Here is a 21989-nt window from a genome sequence, read left to right on the forward strand (position 1 = left end):
AAGTTCAATTTTTCTAATGTAAATTTTTTTAATAAGTTCAAATCTGAGTCTTTGTTCAACGCGATTTTTTTCAGCATTTTAATAATTATTTTTCTCTCAGATTTGTCACCGCTTTTAAGTCACATAATGTTTGAGATATGGAGGTCCGAATAATCGACGTTTTAATAAACAGTAATCTCAGATTATATTTAACTTCAATCATAATTAACCTCTGAATCTTCTAACACGAAAATCTCTCAAATAATTCGAATACTATAACAAGCAATAATTTATGTAAATTTTACTGATAAATAAAATATGTAATACCGGTTAACAGAGGGTCGGATGTTTAAAATCAGTGATTATTTTACTAACTGTATTAAACGTAAAAATTAAAATAAAAAAGTTATTAAGTATGATTTTTTTAGTTTTAACACTAATAAAATTAAAAAAATAAATTAAAAAATTTTACAGTAGAAATTAAAAAAATTTTTTTTCATCTTACCGGTTATAGCTAGGAATGGTTATTCTAGTAAATTGTTGAATAGGTCAAATACGCAACGCAGTTAATTTTTTGATGCCGATTTTGGCAGGCACGGGGCCAAGGGGGAAGTAAAAGTCAGGTTAATTGGCAACATAGGAGCACCTGTCAATACCTAATGTTAGAATTATTTCTTATATAAGCTTCCTATTAAGATTCTCCGTATATTAAGAGAGGGGGAGAGTGCAGAGACTCTCTCCCCTCGTTTGACTCTCGGTCTCTTGGTTCGTGTCGAAATTCATCAAACTGCGTGTGTCAAAATGTGTGTTAGATTGATGAAAAACTATATTTGTTTATATTATTAGCTGTTTCCATTATATTCAGCGATGTAGAAAAAATAAACAAATCTTACATAATAATAATATTAGCTTACATTTTATTTCTGGTAATTTATTAATCTATTAAAAGTGTTGTTAACGAATAACGTTGTCATACAGTAAATAATGTTTTATTTCTCTTCTGTAAGTGTTTTAAAAATTTTCTGTAATGTTTTAAAAATCGTATCAAATTTTGATTATTTGTATTTTACGTGAATCTAGACAACCGTTTAGAAAATAATTCTACGTGTAAACTAGGTAAGTTCTTTCAAATAATAATATTTTGTAATAAGAAAAATGGTACACAAATAATGTGATTATTGGTTAACTTATGGGAATTTAATGAACTAAACGATTTCCATTTTGTTTTGGCAAAAATCATTATTTTTAGGTTAGTCAAATATATTTTTATTCTTGTTATTTTAATTAAAATTAAGTTCAGATTACTTTATAAAAATATGTAACTAAAATAATTTGCTTTCAAGTAAGTTCCGATACACTAGAACAGGTGTTTTTCTGAATCTTTTGTAGACTAAACGTTTTATTTATGTATTTCTATTTAAATGTGCTCCACTTATTATTTTGGGTATCAATATTCTAATGAAGTTCTGTTTTTTTGTTTAGATTTCTGTTAATAACTTTTGCCTGTGTCTACATTTTGTGATTAATAAATTAGCTATATTTTAGAAAGATAAATTGTAATATAATTATTTATTTTTCTTTATATTTATTTTATATTTATATTTCTTTATATTTTAGAAAGATAAATTGCCTTTGTTGTTTAGTATGAAATACTTTACAAATATTTTCTCACTTTCTTGAAACCTTCATTGAAACCGATCAAAGCGGTCGGTTTTATGTTCGATGGTCAGACTTATTATTAACTTTTTTTTCGACAAAAATTTAGCCAAAAGTTTTGTTCTAAACATTGTTTTAGTAAACATTTTGGAAGTCATAAGAAGAAAGAAAGGAAAGTAATAGAGAATTAATATTATATATTTTATAATTTTCATAATATAATTTGTCAAATATAATACAATAATTTATTTAATTCGTACAAACAAATTTAATGCCGGGTCCGCTAGATAAAAATTTGCTCTGTAAGATTTCAAAATAAAATAACTTATTTTAAGTACGAGTACAATAAAAAGAGAGAAGTCGGTTTATTTTAAGATAACCTTTCACTAAATAAAGTAAACTAGATTAATGTAACAAAATTTTGTAAGTACAAAATAATCATGAAATCAAGCCGGAATCGAACTCAGGACCGAGTGGTACAAACCTCTCCTAGCAAAAAGTAGATTTTTACTTTTTTCACGAGCAATATGTACACGATTATCAAAGGTGAATCCAAATCCAGTAGGATTATTAGAGGAAGGAGTAGTAGACAGTCTTATCGAATAATATGTATCTCGGTAGCGATTGAAACACAACCTATTTTTTTAAACTTTTTATGTAAAAAAATAATCATTAAATTTTTTTTTATTTTTCTGTTTAGCCTCCGGAACCACGTAATATTATTACTTTAGAAGATGAATGAGTTTAGTCTTGTACAGTGTCAGCTCGACCGTTCCTGAGATGTGTGGTTAATTGAAACCCAACTCGCCTAAGTACACCGGAATCCACGACCTACTGTTCAAATCCGTATAAAAGTAGGATTTGAACTTTAGAACTCTCGATTTTGAAATCAGCTGATCTGCGAAGACGAGTTCACCGCTAGACCAACACGGTGGGTTAATTTTAAAACTGTTATATTAAAATTTATTTGGTTACTGATCTAGGTTAAAGTTTTCAGTATTTGGACAACACCTTTAACCGCAGGTGCAATTATCAAAGGCACGTTCTTAACTGCTTTATTTGAACAGAAGTAAAAAATTGTACATTGCAAGTAAAAATAATTAAAAAAAAAAACAATGAAATAAAGTTAAAAATTAAACAATTATATATTTATAAATTCTGTATCATAGCGATCATTATAAAATAAACATTCACAGTCATTGTAACATATTGAAAGTAGCAGACACGAATTCATAATTTGGAGAAATATTTAAATAAACTCAAATAAATTTTGTAACAGTGGATAAAGGTGTATAATTATTTTACATTTTTCAAAATTTTATATTTTGGATACTGGATGTAAAATTAGGCAATTATCTTTTCTATTTATATAAGTTATTTCTTTTAACGAATAATATTTTTGAAAAAAATACTTTATTTTACAAATTAATTTTTTTTACATATAGATACACGAAATTTCTTAATTTTTCTAAGTCAACAAAATCATTTACGTATTACACGTAATTCCATAAAATTATCTTCAATTATATAACTGTTTTATGAAACTAATAATATTTGTACTAACAGAGTACTGGTAATTAATCTGATTTACAATATTTTGTTTTATTTCTTCTAACAATTTTTTATATTTTTCTCCATCATAGCATCTAAATTGGTAGTAAAGAATTTAACAATCGAACCGAGACCATTAACAATTCCTCTTTTATTTACTTAATTACTTACTAAGACTATTTTTAACTATTCATTTATTAACATTTTTGTACGAATAATACTTCTATCTCTAGACTTATTACTATTTTTACTTACATTATAGAATTTATAATTAAAAGTTATGATTAAAAAAAATTTAATACATATTCAGAAACATTATTCAAATTTTATAAATGATTTAAAACTTTATCCATAATAATGAATAAATGTACGGAAAGAGGCTTCTAATTTGGCTAAATCCAATTCTATCGGGATCATTTACGAATTAATTTCAGCTGCTCCAGGATGAATTCATTTAGGAACAGGAGGACCTACAAGAGAAAAAATACCGAATACCGATTAGTTTCTGTATTCGGAAGATTTTTCTGTTGTATTTGTTTAACCTTTCGAGGTCGTTAAATGTATTTTGATTTTTTTATTATACGTCGTTCATCTATTTCTGCTGTTTTTCACTGAACTTACTTTTCCTTCATCCTATCTATTTTTCGCTTTACTTCGTTTTTGGAGAGTCTTCATATAAACATCAGGTGGGATATCCAGTAAATCTTTATTTATATTTATTTTTCCTTGAATTTTTAATTTTTTTTTTCATTAATTTCCTTTACTTGTTTATGCAATTTTTTCACCTTTTCTTTATGATTGCTAATGTAATCGTTTATTACCTGCCGCTGTATATCAGCTTCTAATAATGAAGTCTGGTTATGTCCGTAAAATTTTCAAACCATTTTAATTTGGTAACAGAATAAACGCTACTGTTATACGCAATAACTGCATATTTATTTTATTTTTAATACTTTCATTTTTTACTTCTTGTCGTTGGTTAAAGATTCTAATATGTTCAATTAGCGTAGACTGAAAACTTTCACGTTGACGATGGATGTTTTGTTTCTAAAATATATTTTATTTTTATATATCCGCATTATTTTTTTAATTATTGAATTCGGTGTCATTATTAGAAATAATTTTTTCAGGTATTTTATAATGAGTTAATTAATTTAATAATTTATCAGCTGCTTCGGTCGATTGTGATATTTCAATCCGTTATACTTGTGTATACCTAAAATACTATCTAAATTGACAAAAACGTCTGTTTTTTTTTTTTTAAAAAAAACGCTGTCGATATGAAGTACTTTCAATGGTTTAGGTGTTGGAATCAAATTCATTTCTAAACTTAAAGGAATTCTTTCACGATTTGTTTTTAAACGAATTTCACATTTGTATAATTTTAGATATGTATTTTTAAATGCGAGGTATAATATTAGCGGATCAAATATATAGCGTATAATATTAAATCGATCAAAAATATGTTCAAGTCTTGATATATGTTCCTCTAAACTAGTTGAATAAATAAGATAAACAGATTAATTTTATTCTGAATTCCAAGTAGTATATACATGTGTTGGAAGGTAGGTAAGCTATTAAGTAGATTTCATTAGAAAGCTACCTATTGTAATGGATACCATGATTCGAGGGAAAATTTCGATATATCTTCGCGTTTCAGGAAGAAACAAATACGGATCTACGTAGTTAGAAAATTTCTACTTTACGATGCGTTTGAAATCTTTCGTCAGCCATCTTCGATCCGCCATATTGAATCAATTTTTTTTTTTTTTTAAATAGGAAACAATACACGATTGTAATAACGATTTCTCATCAACGCCTTGAATCAACGGAAAAATCGCGATATAAGTAAAACGAGTTAAAACCCCCGTAGTAACTTTTTTGTTACGTATACCGTTCAGAATTACATTTGATAACAAACTTTAAACAGTTAATGTTGGAATTATGGCCCAAACCCTAGTAAAAACAGCCTTCTCAATAGTTATAATAAAAAATAACGTAATTTGCAATACTACTACAAATTAAACGGCTAGGACAACCTAGGTATTATTTACTTTAATTATCGCAATATTTAATTTTAAAATTTTGTTAAATGTTTTCAGTACTAAATTACTTAACACAACAAAATTTGAAAAAATTTAAACGGTTTTGAAATTTAAAAATTTGTTACAGATTTAGAAGGTAAATCGGTTATTATTTTACAACAATGCAAATTATTAACTTCTCATTTTGGCCTTTTATTTCAACATACAAATACAGCTTATATATATACTAGTATCCCCATACCGCTTCGCCACCACTATCTTGCGTTTCCCGACGCGGTCAATTTTTCTAATTTTATGTTTTTTAATCAAGTTATCGGAAGGCATGTACTATTATTGTATACATTATGAATGTAAAATACAATAAAATTGTTCATGAAGCGCGTTTTACCTCGTTTTATTGTTGAAACGATTTTTTCGTCATAGCAAATTTGATTGCTTATCGCTTGACAACGAAGGAATTAACAGAAAAACGGGTTTTACGATTGTTTTTCCTGTAAAATTTTAAATCGAAATCGTGGGTCCACCATCCTATTTAAAAAAATTATGTTTGATTCAATACGGCGGACAAAATTAAAAAAACCCAACAATTTTTTTATTTGTAATTATGTCCATTTCTTTCAGTTTCCAGATACTTCTCAGATACGCAGCAAAAAGCTGTTCCCGAACTTAAATATCACCCGGTGTGTATAAAAGAACATGTCCTGAATGATCGACTGATTCGTCAACGTCCAGCAAAAATGAGTGAGTATATGTTCTTCATGCGGTGTTCCATTTCAATAAAATGGATTTTTTTAAACATTCCGAATATAAAGAGTTAAAACGGAGTAACAATGAAACTTAGTATTTCTTCTTTTTTTTTAATTTTTCGCTAACAAATGGAAGATATCAACTTTGCTTTTGATGAATGTAATTTTCATTTAAATATTTAAAAACAAGTTTCTACATTTTTTTTTGTTGAAAATCAGCATTGAAAGTACTAAGAAAATTTTAAAAAAATATTTGAACATTTGCAAATTTTCCTCATTACCGACAATGTTAAACGAGATACGTATTCACTAGATTGGGGCTTCCAAATACTCCTTCAGATATATATCGAAAAAACAGTTTTCGGTATTTTTTAATAGGTGTGACGACTTACAGTACGAATGAAATTTTTCTAAAATATTGGTTTTATAAAGATTATTAGAGTACTCGAAAATATTAATAAAATTATTTGGGTTATAATTAGGATTCTGTTCCAAAATGTGTGGGAAAATTAGATCGTTATTTGTGTCCTTTATACAGCTGGTGTGTTCTTTAATCCTAGTCGAAAAGGATAACTCGAAAATGATTCCCCTGTAGGATGTTGAAATTTTGGATTTAAGACTTTTGTAATATCTAGTTGTGTACCTGTCCTTGAAGGCTTTTCAACGATATATCATAAGTAGGGTACTTGTTTTCATCGGTTCCAATGTTATAGCCAAAAATCTTTTCTTTTTTTTTAATTTATTGATTTATTACTAATTATTAACCTCTGATTCTAAAAAAATAAAACAATAAAAAAAAATCATAAAAAAATATTAGAATTTGTTAATGAAATATAATTTTATGTACTTTTCATTTAAAAAAATGTGTATATGTAATTAAATAGACGTACACGGAAGTTATGTGGTTTCTACAATTTATTTTTTATACGGTAAAATATTTACAAAATGTCTCATCTTTTCAAAATTTTAAAAATTTCCTTTTTAAATCGGTATATTATTATTTTGCATTTAAATTTCATCGTTAAACGTGAATGCATGATATTTTTGATAGCGATTAAAATGCTCTAACTCGATTCCCCGGTATAAATTTAAATAATATTTTAATTAAAAGGTTCGTTTCTTTTACGTATGTAATGGTTTTTCATAAAACGGGAAAAACCTTTTGCGACATAAAACACTTCTTAAAAGCTATTAATTGATTTTATTTAAATATGTTTTTTTTCTTATCTAAGATAACGATTAAGTTTTTTAAATTTCATGGAATTTTTTGTGTTGCCATAGCAACAGCTATTATATTGTCTTCCACCTGCGGTTATTTAAAGTAATTTGTACGGTTAAACTGCTCAGTATTTCGTATAGTTATTGTTTAATTACTATTTGGAATTATTTTGTATTAAGTTGTTATTTCTAATTTTTTTCTTAGAATGATTCGTAATGTTTTATACAATTTTGATTGCGTATTGAAATATTGGCGGGATACGGCGTACTTACTAATAATATGGTATTTGGTTGGTTGCCTGAATATATATATATATTTACTTCATTTTTTTTGTGAATTATTGGGGCATTAAGGATTCTAGCTTTGGCAAGTGTGATTTTTCTCTTATATTTATGCTTTTTTATATACCATTCGTCTAATTATTATTCTGCATAATAATGGCGTTTATTTGTTTCTGCTAAAATTTGTAATAACGAAAATATTATATTTCATATTTTACTTTCTGTTTTATACGGAAGACTTAAAATAATTGGACCGATATCGTTTTAAATTGCATATTATACGTCCGTTTGTAAAACTATAGATTTTGTGGTTTTAACCAGAAATATTTTGTCATAATTAAGAATAATAGTTTTCTAGAAGCCTCCTCTTTGAGGATGGATCTATACATGTTTTTATGAATTATCGATGTTACAATTTTTCATTTCTGTAGTTAACAGGTGAGAACTTAAGAGAAATTTTGCGACTTCTCTTCTCATCTCTTTTTCTACCCGACCGCGCGCACCACAAAAATCTTTTAACATAATAAAATTCCGAAGATCGTAAAAATTATTCGTACTGTTGTAAAAAGTTTTTTTATATGTATATTTGTTCGGTTATAATTTACTTAATTAGAAATTTTTGAGGAATTAATTGCATTAATTTTTGAAAAAAATTAATATCCTTCAGTTATTACGGCGAGTTTAAAATTAAATTCCTTGAATTAAATGTTTAATTTCAACACTAAGAAAACTACGTGCTTTCTATTCGTGTTAAAATAATTTTATTTGTGATTAAGTTTAGGAGATTCTTTGAAGTTTGAATTATTTTTGCTCCGAAGTAAATCTACTGTGTTTTGAAGGGTTGGGTGCGCGTGTGTATATGTATATATTATTTTTACTTAATTTTTTTTGTGAACTACTGGGGCGATTAACGATTCTAACTTTCGTAAATGGGTTTTTTCTCTTTTATATATAATTTTTTCAATACCATTCGTTTAAATATCTCAACAACAAAAAAAAAACAAAAATAGATTCTCAGTTCGACTTCGACTGTCTTCCCTGGTAGAAAAGTATTTTTTGGGGAAAGTTAAAAAAAAAAATTGTTTGAAAGGAATAATAAATATTTCCTCATTTTATGAAAATCTTTTTTACAGTTTACTACAAGTTAATCGACTACGTTTAGAAATATTCTTTTTATTTTAAACGGAACGCTCGCTTCACTTTTACATTTCTTGAGAATGGGCTGTACGGATAATTTTATTTGAAGTACTGCTCATATTACACATAAAAATGATAAAGCTTTTAAAAAATTGATTAACACTTAAAAAACGAATAAAAAAATCTCCGCCAAATAAACAATTTGCAAAAGTTTCTGAATCAGCCGAACTTAAGAGGTCGAAATTTAAAGATTCTATGAAATGAGTTATTTAATAATGTAGTGAAATAGGGTAAGCGCGTTAAGAAATACGCTAAGCGCGCGCGTGTGTGTGTCTGTGCGTAAAGCCGTGCATCAGAAAAAGGCCGCGTGTCGGGAAAGTCCTACAACTGTGTTCTCAGCTTTTTCTTTTGGCAATTAAATTTTAAATACAATGTAATTTGGACGGTAAAAACCTCATTTGGTAAAAAGGAAAACTGAGACGCAAAATGTTTTATTACAAATATATATTTTTTCATATTAATGCTTTTAATACCGCATCATTTTTAAATTAAAAGCATAATTTGATCATGGAGGTCAAATCTGACCAGTTTCCCGGAAAAAAATAAAAATGATAGATGTTCAAGGCGTACTGATCATTAGATTGAATGATTATAATGATAATTTCATGTATTTTGTAGCGGAAATTCCTCTGGTAATCCTAAGAAAAGTTTTCTTATAAATTATGTGAACGTAAGGTAATCGGCTCATCATTGGATTGTTGTAGTGTTATAATTCATATTCTAATGTCATTCTTTTAGTTAAAAGATTTTGCGCAAAACGTATCTTATATTAATTTATTGTTTTAGATATCATTTATATTCTTCTAATGACTGTGATGTAAGTAAAATATCTGCTAAACTAATATTACTAAGTAAGAGTAATATTTTCTATAAAAGTAATGATGTTTATATTAACTAGACAATCCATTTAGCGATCATAATGAACATTTTGAATCGGTATATCGATATTTAAAATAATATTCGTCTTTTGTGAAGACAGGAAATTATTTCATTTCTTATTCTATATTCCCTAGTAAGCGTGAAAAAAGGATTTTTTATTGAAATTTTTTTGTATTTGTTCGGTCAAAAGAGTTTTGTATATACATAAAATTATGGATGAACAAGTATAGAACTGTAAGATATATGTAGTCTAAAATTCTTTTTATAATTACACTGCCGCTTGTGCTAAAAAAAAAAAATTCAGTTAAAACTGACAGTAGTTAAAACAAAGACGCAAACGCTATTGTATGTAAACAATTCAAGGACAAATGTAAAAAAAACTATATAACGCTTGTACACGACTACTGTTCATGTCGGCAAGAGGGAGAATGTAAAACACTGGTCATTGTTAAAAGATAAATCATTTATTTTAAAATTAATATTTGTTTTTGTTTTATTTGAAAAAGCGTTTAATCCGTTGAAATCAGTTTATATATTTAAAATAAAGTAAGAAAAGAATCTGAATTACGGTGCTAAATTTGTTTAACTAAAGTTTTTAATTTATCGACTTTGAATATTTTTATAGTTTTTTTTTACAATTAAATTTTTTAAATATTTTCGTGTTTTGGTCAAAATGGATTTTACACAGTTAAAATGAATATAACGATTTTAAAAATAGTTTATGTTTATATATCGAGTAAATTTAACGTTTAACTGCAATTTTTATTTATTTTTTCTCTTAAATTCATAGTTCAGTAAGAACGAACCCAGTATGTAATGCATTATTTTCAAAACTAAGTGACTTAGAAAATAATTTAAAGAAAAAAAGTTAATTAACTTTATTTTAAATAAAGGTTAGATTTAGCAATAAAAATGCATCTTGCATTCCTATTTTAATAAAAAATATTCAATTATAGATTAGGAAAAAATATACTAACATCCTATAAGAATTAATTAACAAACACTGATTTTAATTATTTTACTAATTTCGTAGTAATGAAAAATTTGAAATACAATAAATTACGAAAAGAGAAGTAATGTAAAATATAATACAACAGATTAGAGTAAAAAAAAAATAAAAATTCATATGCTTTTTTACCACCACAGATTTGCATTTTGTTATAACAGCAAAGGTAACTTCAGTACTTTATCGGTAAAAAAAGGTATTATAGGTTACATATTAAGTTAACCCACCGGGTTAGTCTAGTGGTGAACGCGTCTTCCCAAATCAGCTGATTTGGAAGTCTAGAGTACCAGCGTTTACACCTAGTAAAGGCATTTATTTTTATACAGATTTGAATACTAGATCGCGGATACCGGTATTCTTTGGTGGTTGGGTGTCAATTAATCACACATCTCAGGAGTGGTCGAACTGAGACTGTACAAGACTGCATTCATCCTCTGAAGTATTATCTGAACGGCAATTCCCGGAGGCTAAACAGGAAAAAAGAGAGCTGGGGGGAGGGAGCAGAATCCAGATTGGGATTGAGGGCCCATACCGCTGACTGAATAAATTTGGTCAATTCGTGTACTACATTATCCGTATGGGCGGGTGATTTTAAAGACACGTCCAAACCTTGTACTAAAAAATCTCGAAAACGTCGTTTACTGGTCAATTTATTAAACAGAGTGGGAGATCGAACAGTTAGCATAATATATATATATATATATATATTGTATAGTCATGAAACTTGACAGAATGTCTGTTAGTAAACCTTGTTTCAGATATAAGCATTATGTCTATCTTAATAATATTTAAACCAGCTTTTGATTCTAGTTTTTTATCAGACAACCTGTTATCATTCCAGATTGCTAGTCTGAGACAGTTGTTCGTTTTTTCTCAAGACGATTCATCAAAACTCCACTTTTACCGTGTGGCCCGATTTCATTGTTGTCAGTTTATATTTAATAACATTACAATTAGGAAATAATTGTGACAGAAAATTTTTCAATTCGGTTATCGCATTAACGCCTGTTTCAAAAATAGGCTCAGGTTTTAATAATTCGGCACGACTACCTTCGTTGTCACCAGTGTTTTCAAGAAGACTAAATTTATTTGATGTAGAACAGCAAAAGTAAGTACGCGATCACACATCTCAGGTACGGTCGAACTGAGAATGTACAAGACTACACTTCATTTACACTCATACATATCATCCTCTGAAGAATTATCTAAACGGTAGTTACCGGAGGCTAAACAGGAAAAAGAAAGTAGGTTATTGTTTACATGCGATGATTCGCTGTTGCTAGGAATAATAGCTTGTAGCTGGTCCGTAGCAACGCTCAATAGATGGTTATGTCGCTTATTTAAAAACGACACCGAATAAAAATATTCCTTCTTGAGACAGTACTAAGATAATAATAAACAATATAGTCTATAGATAATATAGTCTACAATATAATACCTGGTGATATTCGGTATAAGATAAATTTTCACTAGAAATCACTAGACTCGTCTGTCTTACACAAAAACAGCTGTTGCACTAAAACTGAACACTGATTGAAAATACTTTTAAAAATTGTGTATTGTTTTTCTCGCATATATAAATGTCGCATTAAAATAAGCTTATCCAAATTTTATCTTAATTCCTAGTAATTTTTACGTAATATCTACAACGACGATGTCATCCTTTCGAAAGTTCGACGAAAAAGAGGAGACGTTAAAACGTCGTGTGAAAAATCAAGTAAATTTTCATCGCCAGCGGTTAAGTTTTTCATACTTGAATTCATATTTTAATTTCTGTTTTTTAACCTTAAGTAAACATCATATTTTAAAATTATACTAAATAAATTTCGTTAATTAAAGTCATAATTTTAATCGGTTAACAATTTTTTTTTTATTTATTCATATTTATGTCTGGGGACTATTTAATTATATATTTCTACTCGTTAAATTTAGGTCGGCAACTAAAAAAAAAAACCGTATTGTTTATTAATTTAATTGTTAAAATTGTTTGTAATTAAGAAAATTCTACTCTTAATTTATTTAAAGAAAAAAAAATTGCAGTTAAAATTTTATTAACTTTTGTGGAAAAATCTTTAAAAAGAAATGAAATAGAATCCTTAAATAAAATTTAGTTAAAACAGCGTATTAATAAAATTTTAGCGATATACAATAACGAAAATTCGAGAAATTAACTGGGCTATGAAGTTAAAATAATCGTACGTTTCGCACTAATTTTCCAATTTGTCTTAATTAGAAGACAGCGAAAAGGTTATTTGTATAATAAAATTGATAATTGCAGTACTACAGTTAGACTGAATTTTATTAGTACCAAATTAAAAGACTATGTATGATTTTAATAAACTAATGAAATATCGAAGTGAAAAATATCTCTCTAAATATTATCGTCTTTATTAGTTGTATTAAATTGTTTTAACAATAAGTAGAAACTAGCGCCCGGCTCTGAACATATGCTATTTGTTTATTTTCTTAAATAAAAGATAATAATATAAATAATATTCACGGTTTAATGAGTCGGTAGTCAAAATTTACAAAATTTGAGTAGTTTCAACCCTGACTTAAGGTAACATAAGATGTAGTTGAAATGAGTTTAAATTACAATATTTTTATCTATGTAAAATAAACTTTATTATTAATTATTCACTATTATATTTGTAACCAAAATCTCGACTGAGGACACGGTTTTAATACTGTCTAAGCTTTGTGTAGCAGTTATTAATATCCTGTTGATGTTATAAAAATGTATACGTTACTGTTTTCTTTCATTGTCAGTCGTTAAAAAGTACACATTAGATGAACGGTTTAGTTTTAAACATTTTTACTAAAAGTCCTGGTTTCGATTCCTGATAAGGGGGATCTTCTAAGGCGAGATAGAAGAGTGATTCTTTGAAGATTTTACTAATTACAAAGCTATTCTCAAACAGATAACTAATAAAATATTTAATGATACATTTAACCTATGTTTTATTATCTGATTTTTCACGCTTTAAACATTTTATATATACTAGCGCGCGTGTACTGTTTTTTTTTTGTAATAGAATGGCATTTGTAAAACTGTTTTTCCTTATAGATTAACAGTATATTATTTTATTATAAAATTTAAATAAAATATAATTTTGATAAGAGAACTGAATTTGGCAGTTATAATGTAGGCTTTCCTTGTAACAAATTTCCCATTTCATCTTATTCATTTTTAAACAGAATAGTAAATTCTTCGTTGAGTTTTTAAGAAAGTTTTGGATCCATTCCGTAAAGGAAAATTAAGTAAACTCATAATTTAAATACCTAGAAAAGTTATTGAATTCCGTTTCCGCTAATCAACAGCAAAAATAACTTTAAAATTAGCGAATTTTTAACTGAACTGAGATATATATATAAAAGGAAAATATTGGCTTGACTCAAATATATATCTGAAATCTAATATTATTTCAGTAGCTTTACATGTGGTGTAGGTTTATTTATTCCAATTTTACAGGTAGTTGCAGCAATTTTATTTTACTTATTGTTAAATCTACAACAGAAGGAAAGTACTTCTCTTATCAGTAAAAAAATGACACCATCCTGTATTTTTTTCTCGTATTTCTCGACTAAAATTTATTTTTTATTCTTCGATTTTACTATTTTCACTGACGTCTCTGCTGCGTCAGAACATTTTGTAAGTAATATTGTTTCCTTAATTCATCATGTTCAAATTTTATTTTATCACTAGGATCCCTCGTCCGCGCTATATGCATAATTTGGCATATTAAAATATTACTACCAAATCGAATGTCGAATCTATGCCAATTACGAGAATGGCTTACCCTGATGATGTAAATTCTTAGTTCGGGAACTAAAAATATACAGAATGTTACTCTGTACAGCCGTAAATTTGTAAACTGTTGTCATTTCCTATAATTTTATTATCAAATTAATTTATTTTTACGTATATTATGGCACTAATACAAACTGATATTTTATAGACAACGAATTAAATTTAGTAAGTCAAATAATTACTGTTTGAAGTCGATATTAACATAGACGACATTAAATATTGGTAAAGGAAGTTATAGATTTTTATTTATAAGGTTTTTATATAATGATTTACATAGCAATGAGATTGATGAGATTTAAACTGCGGTTAAGTTTCCATGTGTCATAAGAAAGTTACTGGTTCATTAGTTTTTGCGGTTACCGGGTATCGGCACGCCGTCAATATATGTATAGAATTGAGGTTAATTATATTTTTTTTTTTTTGCTGTTAACGTATATTTTTCAACAGTAAAGGATTTAAATTTTTTGCCGTTATTTAAAATATTTCCTTGATATTTTACTACAAGTATGTGATTATTTTTTCCTAATGTGTCAGAAAAAAAATCTATTAATGAATTATATTTAACTACACTTCTGTAAATGATTCTGATAGCGGTTTATTTATTATATCGTTTTTTTTTTTAATAATTTTTATCTTCAAATTATATTTTATAAACATTACGTTTAATTTAAATATATTAGAATTAAGATTCATTATTAATTATTTTATCCGATCCTTTTATTTTTAATTTTAAGATCGATTGACGAATTAGTTAAATGTATTTTATTTGAAAAATATATTCACGTCGGTATAAATTGGATGTAAAATATTCAATGGAATATAAAAATTCATATTTCAATGATGCGCACAGGTTAGTTCATTTTTTATCAGCGACTGAAATATCAAACATACAGCTCTCTGTAATTTTAATATATTTATAATTAGAACATACGTACAGAGTTTGCGGGACGTATTCGCCGAACTCCAGAAACTGATTCAGGACACCAAAAGGTGCAAAAACGTTCAAACCGACATAAGCCTGCTTTGCTTTGTTTTCCTTCTGGACGCAATTTTGTGATTTTCAACAAAAAAATCACTTCTCAGGAACAGGTTAACCTACAATAATTAAATTTGGAAAATTTAATTTTTTATTCTACAAAATAAAAAAAATTTGAAAACATCAACTTCAAAGATTTCAAAATGGGGCCATCTTAATTTTTTATTCGTCCATATCTTTGTAATTAATTGTTTGATAAAATTTTTACTTATTACAAAATTTATTAAGCATTTTATGCTGAACAAAATGACAATTCACTTGTAAAACTCCGTTGACACAACCATCGAGTTATTGCGGACAATTAACCCGGCAGTACGTTTTTGACCCATAATGCAAGCTGATTTGTCTGTTTGTTTCCTCCAATAACTGTAATGAAAATTATTAATAATAGTAAATTAATAAAAATTATCAGCTTTGCTCTTGTGTCCCTTCTACATTGTATGCTTGGAAATGCAAAAAATTTAATCAAGGACACAAAATTATATTCGTATAGAAAATGTAGTATTAAAATTACGATAGTTCTTTCCTTTAATTCTGCAGTCTAAACATTTTATTTGCTTTGTCTACGCGCGTGCGTGGTATGTATTGAGATCGCATAGACAAAAAAACCTAAAGAATAAAATACGACAGATTTGTTAGTTGTTCATAATAATTACTTTATATCGCACAGCTGCGCACTTACTAGCCCACTCACTGTCATTCTCTCTCTTTCTACACGCACTCGTGTGTCATACAACATTAGATAGAAACTTTTAACCTTGACTTTTGTTTAATATTACACTGGACAACTGTCCACTGTAAAAGATGATATATTGTTTTTATGTTAAATAATGTATGTCTTTGATCAGTTCTCTTGCGTTTTACTTATATTTAACGGTAATGTTTTGTATTATACTAGTTTATCCTTTCCTCAGTTTTTTCACTAAAATATATATATTTTTTTTTTCATTTGCGGACCATTTCTTAACTGATTTCAGGGGATAATTTTTTTAAATAAAATTTTAACGAGTACGTATTACCGTTTCTTACCCTGAATCAGAAAATATAGTGTCCCTAAAGTAGCTTGACCGAGAAATACAGTATTTCAAAAGCCGAAAACAATACTTGTGCTTTTAAATCGACAATAAATTATTTATAGATAGTAAAATTTATTATACATTTTTTTAAAAACCGAACAAGAATTGCTAAAAATGCTCCCCACGTACTCGTACTTCAACATATTTGTACAGGGTTTTTCACACTTGTATCAATTTTTTACATAAATGTTTGTTTCCGTTTGACGGTTTATATTCATATTCGATTATTTGTCTCGACTGTTGCAAATCTTTAGGCTTATGAGAGAAAATACTATTTTTCGAAATTCCCCAAAGTTTAACGGTGTAACGTCACATGATCAGTTATACCACGTCTTCCGACCCGCTCGTAAGAGTTGCTGCCAATACATTCTCTTACCGACAAATTGTAATGCGGTGGAATGGAACACCATGATGTTGCAAATTTAAATTAATATTTTCAAACGAAGGATTATTTTGTAGTTCAGGTAAAACTACTTCGTGTAGCAATTTCAGGTAAGAATCACCACTACTTACAGTGCCATTAATTACTTTGTTAAATGGGTTATAAACCGCGCGCGCGCGTGTGTGTGTGTACAGGATGCAGTTGAATCGGTACATTTTTAAATGTGATATGAAGCATACGCGCAAAAAATTACAATATTATAGAATACAATAGAAGGCTTATTAATATTATAGAAGGCTTATAGAATACAATGCGTCAAAATTTTACTGTAACATAACTCCCCCATCTACAAATAAAACACCGTATGGTTGATTATCTGGCACAGGTGTATTTTCTTATAAATATTTCAATATACAATACAATAATAACAACAATTACAATTAATATACAATATAATATTACTACCCAAATCGATATATCAGTTGTGACCATATTATTTTTCCTGACCATCGAAAAATTGTTTTAAGTTTATTTTTTTAATTCTACGTTCTAAGGTCTGTTGATAATTCAGTGTTGCACTTCGTCCATATTCAGTTCCTTCACATCAATAAATGTTAGGATACCCATAACTTTTAATCATATCCTTGCACAATATTTGACTATTATTTGAATTTAATTGACATCTTTAATTATTTTTAAATTTGCCGTTACATTCGTTATTCTTTTTTAAGTGTATCGTGCAGTTTGAACCTTATTATTTTAATTATGAAATTATACCCGTTTTATGTTTATTATTAAATTGTAAAATAATATTAATATAACCTTTTGTCAAGGATATTATTATTATTATTTTTTTTTTTGTTATATGGGCATCGACTTCTACGGAGCCCTCGTCACACTCTTTAAAATATGGATTAAATTACCACTAGGTTCGTCGTATATAAGGATGTAAAGGGCCCTTAAATTCTATTTAAAAACACCAAAATAAATAAGACAGAACTTTTAAACGCAAACATTGAAAATACTTATAGGGTGTAAAGGGCCCCGATATTAAAATTTAAAAAGTATATAAAACACAAATATAAATGAAAAATACCGGCTTCACAATATCAAAATTTCCTTTTTTCTCCCTTATTCTATTTAAGCATCCCCGGGGCAAGCAGAACCGGCGTTAAGCAGCACATCCAAGATGCCGTGGCAGTTGACTGCCCCTCTATAAATTGTCCTGTAGGACTTAACCCTTCGGGTCTCCCCGCGACATAGGAAAACTTCGAATAAAAAAATTATTAAACATTTTAATTAATTTAATTTATTTCTGTTGTCGTTTAAAATTATTCGTAGAATTTCTGTCGCGAAATGAATTTTATTTTGTACTTGGGAGTGATGTTAAGACATTCTAGAGGATTTTCGATCGTAAACTGGCGCACAACATATACATATTGTATGTAAAACGGTAGGCCGGTATACATTACGGATTCTACGTGTAAAAGTGAACAAAAAGTGTGCTGTGGAAAAATTTCGATGTCCTCTTGGTTGTTCCTTCTCTTCGACATTTTGTATTTATCAATGACAAATTTATATACGAAAATCGGATTGAGAAGTCAACAATAATATTTTTTATACACATTTTTAATAACATTGTCTAATAAATAAAATATTTCATCGTATTAATTATTTATTTAATGGCGGATTATTTTATTTATTTATTTTAGTATTTCACTGTATTAATGTTAATAACGACCATGCCAGTTTTTATCATATTCCGTGTTTTTCACAAAATGTTAAGTATTTTATTAGAACAAAATGACACCTTAGTTTTTGAAAATCGGTTGACAAATAACCAACTTTTCACAGAAAATTTAAGTCTATTTTCTGCCAGATTTCATCTCCTTCTCTATTAAATCGGATTTTTTATTATTGTGTATGCTATTTATTATTTTAATTTATTGCTAGATAAATATTCTTCCGGTTGTACGCTCAAGTTTCAATGAATTATAAGGTTACTGTTCAATATTAAATTAAACCAGTAACCGGTATAGAACTGTTCAACATACATTACAATATCAGCATTGCATGTTCTCTGTTCTGCAGGATCACATTCTCAGCCACGTATGGAAAAAATCTACGGGCAAGACAGATCTCTGTCATGCAGGAAATATTGAGTATGAACTATCACAGGTGTGTTCACTCTGCAGGGTACATGGTGAAATCAAAATATTCTCTTGTTTTGAAGAGAATATAAAATTTATTGGCTACTAGAGTTAGTCATAAATCAATGTAATATAAACCAATGCAAGATAGGTGTTACTAATGTTAACACCCGTTTTTATGTTGTTTCTTCTCATGTGTAATTCCAGCTTCATCAGCAGCAATCTTCCCACTTGCCCATCTGATAGTTGTGTGGGAAAGCAGGTGGGAGAGCATAGTTATTATTTAAAATTAAATATTTCATTGTATTAATATATTAATAAAAATTATGTTTTTATTTTAGTTTAAAAAGATATAAAATCAAATATAGACACTTTAAAAAAAATATTTTATTTATTTGTTTTAGATTTTTTTATAAAAATATAATATTTTTAATTATATTCAAGTTGGTGCATTAATTTTTATTTGTTTATCGATGGTATTAATTCATTTAATTAAGTTAATGATTTATAACTTTTTAATTAAGGGGGCAGTCCATCTTGGTCCTTGTTCTTATCTGGAAAACTACTATTTTTTATAAGAATTTAATTTATATTAATATCGTATTCTTTTGTATATTTTCTACATCATCAAAGGACAGTTAATCTATGTTAATTCTAAACACCCATGTAATTACAAAATATTGATAATTATCTGAAACTTATCCCGCACAACCTGATGATTCCATAACACGTGGAATGTTTCGGGGAACATTTCATTTCTATGATTTTAAGTAATTAAATTTTGAATGATAAAGTTAAAAATGTTGGATGTAATTCACTTCATGCTGTAAACATTTTATAGTAGCCATGTCCATAACATTACTTTGGTCATAATTTTTTTTTAATATTTATTCTCCCACCCTTCTCTCTCTCTTTTATCCATTTTTCAAACAGGCAGTTTACCGTTGAATTCTACCGTCTTGATTTTCTATTTTTTTTATAATCCGCTAGTAACTTTGTTAAGATATTCTCTTTGATTTTTCAGTAGTGTTTCTTAGAAACACTATCTCCCTCAATCAAACTACAGTATCTCCCTCAATCAAACTAGACAATAGAACTGTTTTTGCACGACTCAATAGAATACAATAAAACAAGAATATTTAGTAGTATTTTATCTTAAATATTATTTCATATGTATGTATATTTAATAATTAAGATGAATTTTAATCAAATCTATTTTTGATTTAATAATTATGTATTTTATGACTGCTTTGATCAAGATTTTACCTTGACTCATCCAGATAATTGCTCGAACAGTTCCTTTTATCGCGCATTAAGTATCATATTTATTCATTCCTGTGATCTATACAACGTTTTATGTATTAATCAGAAATAAAAGATTTATTTATTTACTTAATGTCTTGAATACAATCGTAAAATTTCAATGATAATTCTGCATGTACAGCGTATTTATATTTTTAAATCTTGATATTTCAGTCGCTTTTACACAATTTTACTTATGACAAGTAATCAAACATGACATGTGATATAAAAATGGTCCCTTTAAATGTTTGTCTTTGAACAGAATCCTGTTAGCTTATTTGAACAGATGAATTGTTTCGCCTTAGAAATAACCTTGCATCCCCTACTCGCAGGTGTATGTCCATGCAACTGATAGAAAGGATACAAAGCCTCTCGTCGGCAGCCCTTCTGTAGATGACCGGCCTCACCGTAGGTGAAACAATGGCCGCTATGATCCGGTCCGGTACAACAAATTGGCCCTATGGCCTGGCTTCCAGCAGTAAAAACAAAGATTGTCAGATGGACGTCTCATAACCCTACAAGCCACCCGTCAGATACGGATATGCCTATCGACCAATAATTTATGCGCAAGGATGGGTGGTACAGCCACAGTGACTACCTGCTTTGGCACCGTAGGCCGGTCGCATGGACATAACTTTGATCGACACCGACTCCTCCGTAATGAACTCATCCTGAGTGGTAAGTCCATCCACATCCTTAATGAGGATGAGTACCCTCCTACCGCTCCTTCCTGTCAGAGCCGTAGTGGTGTCCTTGACCTTTGCAGAAATATCCTACTTGCTTATCCATTCAGCAGCACTACTGTCGACCCACACCCGGATGTGGAGGTCCTCACCCTGACTCTTATGCGAGGAGAGGACCCCGTGCATATATATCTTAATAATAATAAATTAATAAATGAACAAATTTGAAAATGATATATTATACAAACAAGTTCTAAACAATAACTATATAGTGAGTTGACCATAGAATTTCTCTCCCATTTTACCATAACGGTGGTAAAATGAGAGAGACACTCATTATGACAAGACATTAAGTCGACACAATTTAACACATCACTACTACCTATCTATATTTTACACACTTGCATAACAGTTCTACTCATGACAACAAAGTTTTAGTCAATAAAAAGATTTTAAGTTCCTGAAGATGGAATTTTTTTCTAAAAGTGCTGCGACACATCAAACGATTGTTGGTAAGTGGGTTTTATGTTTTAATTATTTATTGTATAGTCATACCAATGGGCCGTGTTTGATAAAATTATTATTTAAAGAATGTTTGTTTAAAAATAAACGGTTGTAGCAGTATTTCAAGAAAATTTCTTTTAATTGATATTTGGTTATTATTAATTAATTACGCTTAATTATTTGTATGATAAAATTCCTTTAAAACTTATTTTTAGGAATGCATTAATCGTATTGAGCTGAAATTATGTGTACTACTTGAGTAACCTAGAAATTTTGTTTTACAAAACATTGAACCTGACCTCTCGTTCCATTCCAAGATGACAGCCATGTAAACCTTTTAATTGTTAATATCTTTGCAATCGCCGATTTACTTAAATATTATGTTATTACAAAAAAATGTTAAGCGTTTTACAATCACGCTCCAGAAACGTGATTGTACGCAGAATGAGTTATATAGTTATTTCAGCAATCGAGACGTTCTTCGAG

General features: G+C 28.3%; 1 protein-coding gene across 6 annotated transcripts in view; it reads left to right on the forward strand.

Annotated features, from left to right (window-relative positions):
• The first annotated feature begins 749 nt into the window (after positions 1 to 749).
• The window catches only part of LOC142330214 (uncharacterized), an 81841-nt gene continuing 60601 nt past the window's right edge, over positions 750 to 21989 (forward strand). For 3 of the 6 annotated variants that reach the window (XM_075375346.1, XM_075375350.1, XM_075375347.1), the window contains exons 1-3: positions 758 to 1095; positions 2336 to 2566; positions 5853 to 5972. The gene's annotated coding sequence lies outside the window, so the exon portion shown is untranslated. Of the gene's footprint in view, positions 1096 to 2335; positions 2567 to 5852; positions 5973 to 9351; positions 9492 to 18955; positions 19292 to 21989 lie in introns of those variants that run through there. The other 3 variants (XR_012757730.1, XR_012757729.1, XM_075375351.1) reach the window with 3 other exon arrangements.

Source organism: Lycorma delicatula, chromosome 9 (assembly GCF_047948215.1).
Source record: "Lycorma delicatula isolate Av1 chromosome 9, ASM4794821v1, whole genome shotgun sequence".
Lineage (NCBI taxonomy): Eukaryota > Metazoa > Arthropoda > Insecta > Hemiptera > Fulgoridae > Lycorma > Lycorma delicatula.